Source organism: Falco cherrug, chromosome 9, assembly GCF_023634085.1.
Source record: "Falco cherrug isolate bFalChe1 chromosome 9, bFalChe1.pri, whole genome shotgun sequence".
Lineage (NCBI taxonomy): Eukaryota > Metazoa > Chordata > Aves > Falconiformes > Falconidae > Falco > Falco cherrug.
In genome coordinates this window covers 18,235,063-18,249,449 of record NC_073705.1, presented here as the reverse complement: position 1 = coordinate 18,249,449, position 14,387 = coordinate 18,235,063, and the positions used below count along the sequence as shown (strand labels likewise).

The window sequence follows — 14,387 nt, the reverse complement described above, 5'->3', positions numbered from 1 at the left end:
GCTGTGCTGCTCTGGGGACGGCGGCAGCTGGATGCTTGCTCTCAGGACAGCTTCCCTTAGGGTGGATCCTGAAAGGGTGGTAAGGATTTGACTGTATTTTTAATTTGGCATTACGCCATGCTAAAGAAATAATTTTGAGTCTTTTTATGTTTGAGACACTGTTTGGTGCCTGTTCAGAATACACCCTGGTAATAATGGATATAATGTGATGTTTTAACTTGGAGGAAATGTTATAAAAGTGGTATGTAGATATATGTATAATAATGGATACAATCAGAAATGGTCATCTTTTATGATATTGAAGTACAGAACCTGTATCTTCTCCTGCTGTAAGCAGCTGTCATTCTAATATGGCTGCCCAGTTTTCTCTATATGTATTCTAGAAAGTCCTTTATTCCTCTTCCAGGGGATTTATCTCTGGAATTAAAGGGAAAATTGCACCTCTGATAAGGCCATGCAGCCTTTTCTTTGAGACTACCTACTGCTGTCATCCATTGTTAAAATCACTTTAAGTGACCTGGAGCCAGGTTATCAAAGGTATTTGCTGAAGAGTCATTAGACTCTAAATGGGATTTCAGAATTGCTGAAGTAAATTAGACTCCTAATTCACTCTGTAGGTCTGATTAGGAGGCTTCATGTGTCTCTAGGTGCCTAAAAACTTTTGTATAGCTGCCTGCTGGATACTGGGAACTGGCCTGAAAGGGTCCCTGAAGGCCACAAAACAGTAGTCAGAACACAATAGTTTTTGATAGATTTTTGAAATTAGTAGTATTCAGCTTATTGAAGAAGAGGTGAAAGGCTCTGAATTTGGTTTTGATCTTTGCCTTCGAAAGCACTGAGTCATCAGCTTGAGTGAGCCCATATTTTAGGGCTGGGCTGGAGTGGATGTGGGGCTGATAGGATGCATATATAGCCTGTGCCAGTTCCAGCACCAGCTGGGCTACAGTCTGGAGCCATTTCATGCTTCTGTTGATATGAATAAAGGCTTACAAGAGACATTAGCAGCTGTCAGAGAAATCCATGGTAGATACTCACTGGCTTGAACCTCAGTGTCTCCTCAAAATATTGCCATTCCTTGTATTGGTTTCGTTCAGCTTTGAGTTCTTGCAAAAGTAAGTTTGTCTTTCAAGCACGTGTTCAGTAGGCAGTCCTTTAGAACTTCTGTCTGTTTCTGAAGAAATTCCTAGAAAATGTTTTAAACTTATCCTTTAAACTTGGTACTTACCTTGGTCTTTCTCCTAGCAGAGAAGTGAGAAAAAGTACAAAAGCTTCAGAAGCTGCAGGACTAGGCTCTGTAAATCCTGAACAGGTCTTAAAAAATGCATTTGTGCAGCAGTCTTATTTTTAGATATTTAGAGTTAATATGATTATTATCAATTCCATATGTCTCAGGGAATTGTGACTAAGTTCTTAACAGTCAGCTGAGAATATTCTTGCACGAGAGAGAAGTTTCCTTTCAAGCATGTGACTAAATTCAGCTAAACTGTAAGTTGATCCCGCTCATCTGTCCTTGACTTTGGTGTTATATTAGTTAAAACTCATACAGATTGTGTGGGTTGAGAATCCTATGACCTACCTGGGGTATCACTTTGGGTTATGTTCAAATGCCAGTGACAGGTATGCAACATGGACATTATGTTTTCTCTCATCCATTGATGGTGTCAGGAGTCAGGCTTTTCTTGGGTTTTAGGTAAAGTGCTTATTGCAGTCTTGAACTAAACTGGCATAGTAGCCACAGCACCAAAGTTGGGCACATGTGGTGGGCAGTCTGAATAATGCCGTTTGTCTCAAGGCTGCTGAACAAGTTTGAGAGAGACTGATCTATCTCAGATTTGTGTGTGACCATTCAACACCGTTGTTTAAAGTAAGCAGTGAACTTCAAGGGGAGAATTTTGAGTGGCCTGTCTAGGTCTTACATCTTATAGCATCACACTGTCACCATGTTTTTTCATTTGCTGTTATGGCTTTTTCAGAGATGAATGCAAAACTGTTCCTCAGAAACACTATTGAGAAATATTTTTCTTTATTTACTTTTAAATGTCAAATATTTGGTTTTCCTCTGTAATCCTTGGAAATTATTTCATTGCCAAATACACCTGGAATTTACTGGATACTGAACAACACTGTTATCATTAACAGTAGTAAAGGCAGAGAAGCCAGTGAAACCTTCCCTAATATGCAGCGTCACGCTGGAGCAGCTCTCAGTAACACAGCGTGGCTCTGTATACCCCTGAGCTAGACCACGTTGCAGAGCTTTGTCTGTTTGCTGCTTCCTCTGAGCTGATCGACAGTCTTTTAATCTGAAGCAGTGGAGGTTCATACTTTTGAGTTAGTGTTCCAGCTTTGCTATCTGTGTGAATGATGTTCCCAGCAAATTCTTGTACTGGGACAAAGGAGGATAATCAGTAGCAAAATACCAACAAAAAGTTGTTGATTAAGCACAGTGATTTTGAGAGAAGCATACCATGTCATAAGATTTAAGCCCCAGATTCCAAAGAACTATTTTGTCTCAAAAACTAACTTTGAAAAGTCAAGACAAATTCCCTTGTTCCTTTTACTGGGAATTTCACAGGTGCTGAAAGGCACGGGATTCTTAACAACAGTTAGGTTCCCAATACCTTGGGCCTGTCTGAATATCCTGAGTAGAAAAAGTCGGTAACCGTCTTCTGAGAACGTACCATATGGAGAGGACAAAACACCTGTTTTTGAGCAGTGGTTTGCAAAAAGCTGTAAGTACAGCTGGGAAAATATTACTGTACTCATAGTCATAATGGCATACTGCTTCATTTGGAAATGCTGAAACTCTGTAGTAAGCTGTTAAATGGAAATCCATTAATATACCCTTTAAAGTTTTCCACTGCAGGTTCTTGAATGCATCTGCCTCCTTTTTTGCTATAATAGGCAGTTTTTGTTTGCGCTGGCTTGCATACCAAGTACAGTTAGTTAATGAATATTTAATTGACATCAATGCAGAGACTCTTGTTACATAGGAAAATATATTATAAAAGACAAGCCTCAGACCCTTCCTCATGCTAGAAATGGAAGTTTGAACATTTATTCTAAGTCTACTTTTGGAACATCTGCTACTTTAAGTTATCTTTTAAATGGCTTGGTGTGGAAGCTCCATGTTTACTGGGTTTTTATTGTGGCTGTTGTGGGGAAAAATGATGCTAGATTGTTGAGCATGCTAAACGAGGAAGGATCAAACATAATGGAAAGAGTCGTGTTGTCTGATTTGTAGGCTGTAAGTCTCTGAGACAGTACGTTACATATTTGCACAGTGTTCTTAGGTGTTGTGATAATACAGATAGTGCATAACTCATTCCAGCTTTCATCACTGTCTAGAGACATGTGGAAGTAGGAGAGGAACCAAGTGTTAAAGGCTTAGAAATGAACATGAGCAGAAGTTAAGATCGTGCAGTATCTGGAGCAAATACAGGTGGATGGAGGGTAAACAAACTCAAAACATTACAAGTATGGATGTGCATCTCTAATGCCTAAATCCTCAAATGATGTACCCTTTGAGACACAAGAAGGCTGTGCTGCCATTCAGTGAGACCTGAACAGGCTGGAGAGTTGGGCAAAGAGGAACCTAATAAAAAGGAACCCAATGAAGTTCAGCAAAGGCAAGTGTAGGGTCCTGCCCCTGGGGAGGGACAGCCCCAGGCACCAGCACAGGCTGGGGCTGGCCTGCTGGGAGGCAGCTCTGCGGGGACGGGACTGGGGGTTCTGGGGGCAGCAAGTTGCCCGTGAGCCAGCAGTGGCCCTGTGGCCAAGGAGGCCAGTGGGACCCTGGGGGGCATGAGGAAGAACATGGCCAGCAGGTGGAGGGAGGTGATCCTCCCCCTCTGCTCTGCCCTGCCGAGGCCGCCCCTGGAGTGCTGGGTCCATACTGGGCTCCCCAGTTCAAGAGAGACAGGGAGCTACTGGAAAGGGTCCAGCGCAGGCTGTGAAGATGATGAGGGACCGGAGCATCTCCCTGAGGAGGAAAGGCTGAGGTCGCTGGGCCTTTTAGCCTGGAGAAGAGAAGACTGAGGGGGGATCCTATGGATGCCTACAAATATCCCAGGAGCTGGTGTCAGGAGGACGGGGCCAGACCCTTCCCAGTGGTGCCCAGGGACAGGACAAGGGGCAGCGGGCACCAACTGCAACACGGGAAGTTCCATTGGAACCTGAGGAAGAACTTTCCGACTCTGGGGGTGACGGAGTGCTGGAACAGGCTGCACAGAGAGGCTGCAGGGTCTCCTTCTCTGGAGACATCCAAACCCGCCTGGACGTGACTGTGCAGCCTGCTGGAGGAGAGCTGCTTCAGCAGGGCCTGGGCGATGTGATCTCCAGAGGTGCCCTCCCACCCTGAGTACCCTGTGACGCTGTGATTCTCTGTGCGACAAAAGGTTGTGCTGTGGTCTAACTAGTCTGGTTCACTGCTTAGCAGGTATCAGGTTGCCTGTGGTAAGGGATGTTGAATTAGTCCAGAGTCCTCACAAATAGGATATTCAATGCTTAGACAAACAAAGTGTTTTGGTAAATGACATTGCAGCATGAGAACAGAGTGATGCCTGTGTGTGTCTGCTGGGTCAGGTGATCTGTACAGTGTAACAATCTGTCCATTTGATAGCATGCTTCAAGTGTCCTAAATATTATGTTTATTTGTTTGGCAGGCATTGTGCTTTCCTATTGAGAGCCTGAATGTTTCATTGACAGTAGCAGTTCATCTGTAATAATCTACCTTGAGCAGGTTGGTGGTTTTTTTTCATTAAATATGAACTAAAATGATTTGTTAGGTAATCAGAATGAAAAGCCATTTAGATTTAAAACATTTAAAGCAAAACTGCTTTTCACACAAGTTCCTTTGCAGTGTCTTTCTCTTTTCAGTGCTTTTTGTAGCACTGTTCCCAGAGAGATGAACTCACTAACAAGAGGCAGGGACTGTAAGATAACAGTCTAAAGCCTGATCAGATACCTCTGTGAGCTGTGGGAAATGTGCGTATCATGGAAAAAACAGCGTTTAAAAAAGAACACCACCAACAAAAAAAAGCCCTATTGTTGTGAAGATTTGTGGATATTATTCTTTGTGTAGTGCCAAGAACAAGATCCAGACTCAGGAAGTGGTATTTAACTTTATTTGTTATCGTAGAGTTTAAAGTCCATGATCTCTCCTCTGTAGAGACAGAGTCAAAGAGGCTAATTTTCTCAGTAGCTCACAGACTTCTCCAGGACCTGTTGTCCCCAGGTCATTTAATTTAACTGCTCTTTGACTACTAAAAGCAAAATGATAAATGGTCTTTTACTGCAGCCTGGATGTCTGCAAAGGGTGGTAAGGATGAAAGGATGTTGTATATATTTCCATATGCCTACATTTGGTGGATGTGTGACCTCATAGTTAGGAAGAAAAACCTGAAGCTATGTTCTAACTGCCATACAAAACAAAGTTGAACACCCGCTTGCGTCGCTGGTTTGTCTGTCTGTCAGCCTTTTTGTTAGGTCTGTATAATTTATATGGATTTCCATGGCATGGTGAAAGATTATGAGGACAAATTCAGATCTCCTGGTGGAGCTGTTCCGGCAGGTGACCTCCCAAGTTCTTGCACCTGATTCCACAGATCTGAAGAGGCAGGCAAGTTTAATTAGGTGAAGTGTTCTGTCATCCTGCCTTGTGAAGAGCACTACCTGGATGCATTTTGGGTTCCCATTGTTAATTTGAGTCTCAGCTAAAGTTAACATTGCCAGAATTTCTTCTCTGTGGGATGTCAGGAACTGTACCTGATAAACAAGTCAAAGCATCAAAGGCAGTACATTTCTGCCCTCAGCACTCCATCGTATTCCATCTCAGCAGTTTGTGGCAAGGTTGCTTCCATTGTACACTGGGCTGAATATGTCTGTAAGGGATTCTTTCTGCATATCAAGGTAACTAAGCCAAATTAGTGCTAATAAAGACACTGGGCTGGCTTTTCAGCTAGAATAAATCTTCTAGTGCAGTGTTTGAGGAAGTTCCTATGAAAATGCAGGTTTCTCCTTCCTTGATGTAGGTATAGATTCATCAGGCTGGTTTGTACCTCAGCTGGTTGTCTTTTATGTATGGTTCTTCCAGTTTCTGTGGAACCACTCATTCAGGTTTTGCTCAGTAACTGTCAGTGAGTAGTGTTTTATGTTATGACTTTCAAGCAGCAAATAACTTTTAGCATGTAGCCCAAGAGGTTTTAGTATGTGGGCAGCTGTCACTCAATTGCAATTGAACACAAGACAGTATTTTATTATGTATTATAGTAGTGCCGGTAGGACAGTTAGGACTACAGCCTCCATTTCTCAGGCTCTAAACAAAAGTAAATCTAGTTCTTGCCCCAAAAAGCTTAGAGTTCAACCAGATGATGTAGTACAAATACATTTTATCTGTGGTCAAATGAAAGTATCTTTTTTAATCTGCCTAGCTGAAGAATTGTATAATGAAGTGTAAGCTTGAGAAAAAGTGGAAAGCAATTTTCACTTAGCGTAAAACAATACTGTGTAATTCTTCCTTATGACATTACTGAGTGGTTTCTTGCACTGTTAAACTGTAGTAATGGCTGCTGCTGAACCTCAGTTTATCTGGTTTTGGCTCAGACCTCTTCCAGTTCATATATTCTCACTTTAGTTGACATTTACATCCTGAATCTATCTGTCAACCATCAACAACAAAGTTGTTCTTCAAGTAAAATGTTGTTATCAGTTCAACAGTACTAACTCAGCAGTGGAAGCTGGACATATTGTGGATTTGAAAAGAAAAAAAAGAAAAAAAAAAAATCCACCCCCCCGCCCCCCCCAACAACCATTTAGTTTGGAAGTCTTTCCTCGTCTTGTTATCTTGGTTCAATTTGCAGTGTATTTTGAATGTACATGGTACAGACTGCATGGGGCCACAGGACAGATAAAACCATGGGTTGAAATATCGCTGTGCTATTAGAATCAATTTTGTATGGCATTTTTCAGCGTCTCGTTATGGGAAGAGCATTTAATTCCAGTCATGCACCAGATCTGTTTGACTTATACATACCACAAAATATACATAAGTGAAACAAAATGACTTCAGGCATCAGGGCTCTGGGAACTTTCTGAACAAGTGTAACATTCCAGACACTTGGCGCAACAGTATACACTGAAACAAACATTGTCAAGAGATACACAGGGGAGGTATTTTTTTTATATATTACGTTCATGCTGCAAATCACATTGACTTCAGCAGGTTTCTTGGCAAATCACCAAACCTCTGTGGTGATTTAAATAAAGAGGAAAAATATTTTGTTAGAATGGCAGAACTGTGATGTCCTAAGGGGTCAGGAAAAGCATGTAAATGCTGTTTAATGTTGTGTTTTGTTGTACTGTTACAGTAGCTTCTTCATTGTCATTAAAATTTGGTTATATCTGTCTAGAAAAATGCTAAACATGTTTCTGTAGGGAATACATTGTCCTTCTAACACTGAAGAAACTTGTGTGGATGGGTTGGTTTTTTTTGTGGTGGTTTTTTTTTTTATGTCATAGCTGAATCAGTTGTGGTTTGCATCCTGTGAAAGGGCTGAAGCCTTTTTATTTGAAATATTGAACAGCAAATGCCTCTTTTATTCAGAGTGTCCCAAAGCAAAACATAGGAAGGTTCTAATTCTGATGGACTCCTGCAAAGACATAAAATAGCAGCTTAAAAAACCCAAATTACCCAAATTTTACCCTAGTTTGGGTGAACCCCAAATATCACTCATTGGAGTGAACATTCTCAGTCAGTGCATGAAACCAAGAAATATTCTGTTCATCAGAGCTCTTCATGTCAAATCTATAAATACTGTCAGGAACTTAGATAATGTTGATGCACATTAAAGCACATTACAGTTTGGTTCCAATGACTACAAGGTGTTGGAAGAATTCCAGTGCCATATTTTTAGCAAGTCACAAATTCTCTGAAATTGAAATGTGCTTCAGAGATAGCTCAGCTTTGACAAAATGCTGACAGGATCCTAACTGCCAAACACATTTCCTGTCTGGGTGCCTGTCTGCTTCCTTGGTTGTCCATTTGCTGGGATGCCTTGTCCCAGAGTCACTGCCTTGGGGAGGTGCTGAGTGAAATGCTCTGGGCTGCAGGTTCTGGCTCCCAGGATCCAGAGCTTGCCCTCAACCAGTGCTCTCCACCCTTTTGCAAAGAATGGACGACGATTTGATATGCCTTCATTCTAAGGAAGAGGAAAAAAATAATTCAAGATGAAAAAATGCCCCACACTTAAGAATTGCCTTTTTGTGCACTGTTCTAGAGCGTGCGTCCTGTTGGCAAGTAGACGGACAACTTCAGTTGTCCTGTTGATTTAGATTTAAGTCACTGTCACTTTGCAGATTCAGCTATTATATTGCCGCAAGGTAGAAGATCAATGCTAGCCTTAAATTTTAGATGGGGGGTGGTGCTAGGAGCTTAAATGACTTGTCCAAGTTATTCAGAGAGCTTCCTTCCAAGGAAGCTAGAGTCAAGCTCTTCAGCCTTCACCACAGGGTCACCCAGCTTCCCTTTGTGAAACAGAACCAGTGTGGTCTTTGGCACTGCAGCCTTCCCCTCTCTTGGCGCTGGTAGTCTCCGAGTATTTGAAGGTCTTGTCAACTGTCATGGAATTGATCACGTTTCAAAATGGAACCACCTTCTTTGGCCTTTAAAGCTGGCTCCAGGTGCCTGTGTGGGTGTGATGATATGGTTTTGGGTGATGGTAAGAACTGCAACTAAATTAGAAGCTCCGTTCCTGTGTTCTTCAGCTATAAAAATAGGGATCTTGTTATACGCTTTGGTTCAGGCACAAAATGCTCAAGAGGAGCACATGGGTGTTGTTGGGAAAGACTTCTATTTTCTTGGCTTTCAAACTAAAAAATGGTTAACTTAGATCACTTTTTTCTTTATTGTATTTCTTCTTTAGCTTTAACATAGCCTGGCAAAACCAGGAAACATCCACAGAAGTTGCAAGCCTTATCTACAGTAGTGTTTCCCTTCCCTAAGCTGCAGTAGTGCTCACAGCAATGATAGCTTCTGGTATTTTAATTGGTGCCTAGTGTCCTCTCGCTGTCAGCGTGCCTGGATTATATGGTAGTCCCAGCTGGTGGCCATGGGCCACTAGGGTTAATAGGAATGCAGGCACAGCTGGGCTGGGTCAAATCCATGCATGCTTTAGTTTGTGAAAATTTCCGATGGCCTCCAGTATGTGGTGGAAAGGATATAGCAGTTAAAAGGTATCTTTCATTATCATAGACTAATTAGGGCTGTCCTAGCTTCCTGAGGGAATACATAGTAATACCCGGTAGTTACAAAAGATTGAAACCAGGCTGGGGTTACTAAGCTGTGGAGGAGAAAATGTACTTGTTTTTGCTCCTCTGCCCTTTAGCTCCTTCCTATATCTTAATGTAATTAACCTGGATGAAAAACAAAGCTGGGAAAAAAAAATGAAAAATATGTTCTCATTTCTTTGCAGCCTGTATGATCAGCCCCTAAAGGAGGCTAGAAGTGTTTTCTTTCTCACTGTGGAAGTGTGATTACATGGCAGCCTTGCTTTTTAAAATTTGGAGATATTTTTTCCTCCTTTTCTCCTTCATTTTTGTTTTGTTTCTCACTTGCATCACTGAGGCTGGTGCTATTTTGCCTGCAGCTCTGGAGTGAAAACAGGCTTTGTGTTCCTGAGCTTCTAATCGGAAGTGATGACAAGCCCTTGAACAGAGCACCGTTGCCCTTGTCCTCATGAAATATTTTATCCTTCCTGATATTATTGGACATGCAACTGTAATAAAGGCAAGTTTCTGCTACTGGGTATGTGTAGAAGTGGGTCCCTGTTATCTTTGTGCAGGAACACCTCACGGTGACATCTGTGGCTGTGCTGAACACGATTTCCTCCGTTTCATGGGAATAAGATGATGCTTGTGCATTACTAAAAGGGCCTAACAAGTTTCTTGGGGAAAGATTGTGAAGTGCAGTGTATAACAGTATTTACGTAATTAACTCCTTGGGATTTTAATGAAAAATACTGCTGTTTTGCTACCCTGATTTTAATTTTCTGGCAACCTCAGAGTAACAAGGAAACTGCAAATTGTACAAAGTTCTTACGCTGTTGTCTCTGATAGGAGAAGTGGACAATATTGCTGTCTTGAAGTGATGATTACCTGGGATCTAATAATGATATTAGCATATAATCACAAGCATTCAGTGCTACCTCATTGAAGTATCATTTCAAGGATTAGGAATAGTAAGAAAGTTGCTTCCTGCCCTGAAGTTTTTATTTGAGAAGAGGTGAAGGAGATTCAGAAAACAAGCAGCAAGAGGTGAAACAAAATATGTGTGTTGCCTCAGACTTCCCACTACACCCCCTCCCATGTAGAGCTAGATCAGATTCCAGGTCAGCTACTAGGCACTCCGAATGCACTAGCTTTTTGAGCTTTCACTCTGTTTTCCTGCCTGGACCACCAGCTTTGTCTGAGCTGCCTGCAGCTGTGGCTGCAGTGCTATCCATATCCACTCCTGAGCTGGCAAAGTGAACAGTGTCCTACGCCTGATGGTTGCAGTAATGATAAGGGTACATGTACCTGCAGCTCCCTCCTCTTCGAGCTTCAGAAGTGTAATCTGCAGGAATGTTGTGCCTCCATGCTGATGGCATCCATCCTGAATGCCCTATCCCTTTGTGTGGGACATGATTTGTCCTGAAGGTAGTGCCCTTGACCTGACTTAGTTGAAAGTATTGTAAAGCAACGGACCAAAGGTCCATCTGTCCTCCAAACCCAACCCCGCTGAAAGTATAAGTTTCTTTCGTGCCCGAAGACTAGCAAAATTGTCTTCATTCTGTACCGTCTCCCTGGTGCGGGACCTCCAGCCCTCTCCAGGGACCTGGACATGGTGTGTCGTCCTACTGTGCTGTTCTGATGACAGCAGGGTTTATGTATGGGGAACCTAACACAAGCTGTGACAGTCTGCTTGATAGTAGATAACAGTTAGCAGCTGTCTCCTCGGAGAGCCCTGGCACTTGGCTTCATTACAGTAGGGAAGACAGTAAGGGAAGGTGAGGGGAAGAGCTAGTTGCTGGTGAACAGGAGGGTAGTCAGGGCCATCTGGAGATGGGGCAGTTGCAGTCAGGTAGAACATAAATTGTGAAAGTTTGTTTTGGTGGAGGATGGTATAAAATCCTAAGCAGACTTGTTCGGGGCATCTTTTCAGGTTTTATGTTCTGCCTTGTACACAGTGATTACTTTATCTTATACATTTTTTAAAATGCTCTGTGCAGCTCAGTCCAGGATGTTTTTCCTTCAGACCAAGTTTTCTGGGGAGGTTGCATGCTATATGGTGACACTGGGAAGCCTAATGCCTTTTTGGTCCCAAGAAAATTTCTGGGAGAGTTTCTCAAGCGAATGATTACTGTCTCTTGCCCCTGTTCCTTCTCTAACAGACCAGAAATGTTCTGATGACCTCAAAGCTAATGCACTCGAGTGCCTCTGGATGGAGACAGTGACATTTTTGGCAATGTAGTTTTGGAACATTACTCTCCCTTTCATTTCCAGCATTTTTGGGGATGCTTCTTGCAAAAATCATGACCTTAGAAGCATCTGCTGGGAACTAGTCCTTCCAGGACACTGGAGTGATGAATTTTGCTCTTTGTGCCATGGTACCCTCTGTGAAGTTGAAGGAGTTTCCTGTGTGTACATAAATGGAAGCATTTAATCTTCTGGCTAATTATGAACTTTCATCTGTATTGTCTTAATCAGACCACTGAAATTGTTTTATTTATTAAACTTATGATCTGTGGCTACCGTTATATGTCAGAAGGTCTAGGAACAAGTTTCACTGTGTCATTTCACATCTGAAACTTTCAAAAAAAGCCATTGACTTCAGAAGGTAGTCTCACTGTACTTGTTGGGGATCTGGTCTTCTGAGCCTATATATACTCCAATTAATGTTGTTAATACCATAATAAGTTGTCTTAGTTACTTCTAAAAATGTTCTCTTCATTTTGCAGATGGTGCCCTGGATATGACGGGAACTTGCCCAGTCAATTTTGCCTTCTATAGGCTTATAACAACCTTTTATAAAAGGTTTTAAATCCTCAATTCCTATATTCATGTTCTGCTTTGGCCTTGTTTATTCATAACTGAATGCCTCTGATTATTTTAGCTGTCATGTGCTCAGTATTTGTTGCTTTGCATAGCAGAACTGGAATAAACTGGCTGTGCTATGAGATGTTCAGTGTATACTTAAGACAATGACCATTTAGCTGTCTCATCTCCTTAGCGACATTTTAAAGATTAATCATAGAAACTGGTGCAAGTCAAGAAAAAGATAGTTGAAATAGAACAGAAATTTAAGTATTTTTCTTCACAGTGTTTTGCTTGGGCTTAATATTTTGGTAACTTTCTTGCACAATTCTCAACAACCCTGATTTGTTTGTGTGCCTGAAATGTGGATGAACAGTGATAGAGCAATTCTCAGATACACAAGGCTGAATTTGCTGAGCCCATTACTCAGTTTTCGGTAAGCCTGTGCTAAGCATTCAGATGTTTAATACTGGTGGCAGAAGTGGGTGTGTTTCCCGTGGGGGCTGGAGGAATGGCCACAGCTGATAAATCCCAGACAGCCTACAAGTCCCTGCAGTACAGACTTCCAAGCAGCAAAAGTTACAGCCTCCTTCATCTCGGGGAGATGGCTCTTGGGTTCTGCATGTGAGAAAGAGCTCCTGGTTTTTGTAGTTTAGCAGCACGGGGGAGAGAGGGAAGGCTTTAAAACATCTAGGGGAAGTGTTTTGTTTTCAAGTACTCTTATGTACAAGTGTATTCTTAAAAATCTTTGCCATTGGTGTTTGGTTTTTAACTGTTTTGGTTGTTATATTACCAATTGTATGAGACTGATTCATTACTTTTTATATATTTTAAAATATATTTTATATTTTTATATTAAAAATCAAGGCATGACCTCAATACCAACACATATTACCTGTGTAAAAACCCAAAATCCCCTGGAAAACACACCTCTCCCCCCCCCCCCCCCCCCCCAAAAAAAAAAAACAACAAACACAAAAACACCAAACCCAAACCAACCCAAACCAAACCAACCAACCACAACCAAAAAAACTCCACAACCCACCACCAATGTCACCAAAACCCCAACAACCCTGCCAAAAGCAACCTCCCCAGTCAACATTATTGCTTATATCAAAACAACATTATATGGTCTCTCTTCCCTTCCTTCTGAGAAACAGGTATAGGCACTGCTGCGGGATGCCTCTTAGTAAGTCGTAATTCACTCGTCCAGGTGGTTGAAATTCCACCGCAGGCCTGAAAGCTGGGAACGGTTGCTGCTCTCTTTCCCTCTGAAATACCGTGTTGGTGTGGTGTGGTGGGGTTTGGTGTGATTTTTCTGACAGGCAGTCAGCCAGTCTCAACTGAGTAGCTCCGAGTGGAAGAATCATGAGATCAGCTAAACTTCAGGATGAGGATTTAGGCTGAGGTTTAACAGTGTATACTGTAGTTTGTTTAATTGCTTAGTAATGCAGCAAGGAAGGACTGGGGAAATTTATACCTTACCTGATGTGGATTTGACTGTATTTTGGGGAGAGACAGCATGTTGCATGCATGCTGGCTGCTTATAATTGGAACACTACGCATTTACACCCTGAGTGGAGGAGATGGCTGGGAGGACTCTGAAGCTCCGTGAGGCCCGGATTGCCCGTATGCAGCTTTAGAGAAATCCTTAGAAAAAGTTCCCTTGTCACTGCTTAGGCAAGCAGACCTTTGTCAGGCCGTTTCTCAACAGTTACGCCTCGGCTGCGTAACGGGCCCTGTGAGCAAGTAAGTACAGATTTGACAACAGAAATGGTGTTTTTAGTGCTTTCAGGCTCAAGCACAAACTCAAGCTCTCAGACATGGATTTCAGCTTCAGAAGATGTCAGTGATCAGTCATGGTTCCTAAATGAATGGGTTTTGTGTTCTGTGCTCTTGTAGCTTTTCAAGTATCCTCCATACATCCTTGGTTCTGTATACATTTTTAGTTATTTTCTTGAACTTTCTCTTATTTCTTGGTCCATTATACATCAGCATGAAGAGAATATGGAAGTCTGCCACTCTGATAAGGTGTAATTTTCATCTTTAAGCACATAAACTCTTTCTACATGGTTATTCAATTATTTGCATTTGATATAGCCTAGGCTTGTCTCAGTCGTGAGTCAAAGTCTCCTAGGATTTTCACAAATGCTGCACTGTCCCTGGGAAAGACCTTAGACCTACTCAGACCTATCCTGCTTTTCACATAGAACTAGTATGAAATTACTATAAGGTACAGTTCATCAGTTTTGAAAGCAGATCATGGTGCCAGTATCTGAGAGTCAGAGAAGGCATAAAGCGTGTCTACTTCACCACTTAGT

General features: G+C 42.0%; 1 protein-coding gene across 7 annotated transcripts in view; it reads left to right on the top strand.

Moving 5' to 3' along the window:
- The window catches only part of SORBS1 (sorbin and SH3 domain containing 1), a 222,133-nt gene that overhangs the window by 69,555 nt on the left and 138,191 nt on the right, over positions 1-14,387 (top strand). For 4 of the 7 annotated variants that reach the window (XM_055719731.1, XM_055719735.1, XM_055719732.1 and 1 more), the window contains exon 2: positions 4,662-4,738. The exons of the other annotated variants lie outside the window; for them this stretch is intronic. The gene's annotated coding sequence lies outside the window, so the exon portion shown is untranslated. The remainder of the gene's footprint in view (positions 1-4,661; positions 4,739-14,387) is intronic. 7 annotated transcript variants of the gene reach the window in all.